The following is a 1,268-nucleotide window of genomic DNA, read 5'->3' on the forward strand; positions in this document are numbered from 1 at the left end:
TAGAGAGTACAAGATTGAATCAAGAATGGAGATGGAGAGCCTTGGGAGAGCACATGAGAAGGAGCTATGGAGCAAGCTCTCTCTATGAGCCTCTCAACCAAATGACCAAAGAGTCCTCTCTAGCTCTCAAATGGGCCACTTTTTATACAAAAACTCTAAAACTCCCAAAAGTTCCCATGTGGGATTATTGTCAAGCCCACTCCCACATTCATCTACAACTTGGAACTCTTTACAAGAGCCCTAAGTGTCTTTTTTGTTGCATCCTTGTATTGATTTTCATTCGTTCAACACTCCCCCCTTCCTATTTTGCGCACGTCCTCGAGCGCGGTAGGAGCACGAGCTGCAAAAAAAACAATGGACACAAGTAAAGCCTTTTAGTGAAAAAAAGAAAAGAAAAGAAGAAAAGAAAAAATAGCAATGACAATTTCACATGTGAGCATACAAGTGAAAGGCTGATTAGAGTTTTAATGAGTACTAAAATAGGTGAGTAAAGACTAGTCAAAGTGAGACTAAGTGGTAGATAGTGCTATGCAAAGGCAAGTGTGCTTGTACATCGCCGGTTATGACCGTAGTCTCAATGTCCTACAAGTATTTAAGTTATTCCTAAGTGGCAAACCTACTCCTAAATATGAGCAAAGGTGATTGGAACTCTTTTTTTTTTTTGATGTGTGTGTAGAAGGTGATAAAGATTAAGGTTCCATCCCAATGAGACCCAAGCAATGGCCAAGAGACCTTCGCCAAGAGAATCTAAAAACCGCTAAGTATCTCAAGGGCGACAAACCCTTTTTCTTTCTTTTATGACATAAGGAGTACCCCATGAAGATGAGGGCATCGGTCTCGAGGGTCCATAATGTACCCCAGAGTCCTACCAACATCTATCAAGGTGATAGATTCCTTGAAGGTCTTTTTCTGAAGCTTTTAGACGTCAGTGTTCACCCCATGGAAACCAAGGCATCGTCCCCCAAGGTGCTAAGACAACCCCAGGTCCTACCAAGCATTTCTCATGGCTGTAGACACATCATGTCTCAATTCACTTTGTATATATATTTTTTTGGGTATATTTTCATAAATTTTCTTATTAATCCTAGCACCTAGCTCATACCTAAGAGGTAGCTACCACTAGGGATAACTAATATACCTTGAAAGCATAAGAACTTGGCATATTCCATTGGTATATATCCTACACTGTCTTTAGATAGAAATATCTTTTACTAAGTCCTCGAAGAATCTAGAATTCACTCACCATATTTTAACAACTAATCAAAAAC

The sequence above is a fragment of the Cibotium barometz genome, unplaced genomic scaffold (genome assembly GCF_041138505.1).
Source record: "Cibotium barometz isolate CiBa-2024 unplaced genomic scaffold, ASM4113850v1 ctg200, whole genome shotgun sequence".
Taxonomy (NCBI): domain Eukaryota; kingdom Viridiplantae; phylum Streptophyta; class Polypodiopsida; order Cyatheales; family Cibotiaceae; genus Cibotium; species Cibotium barometz.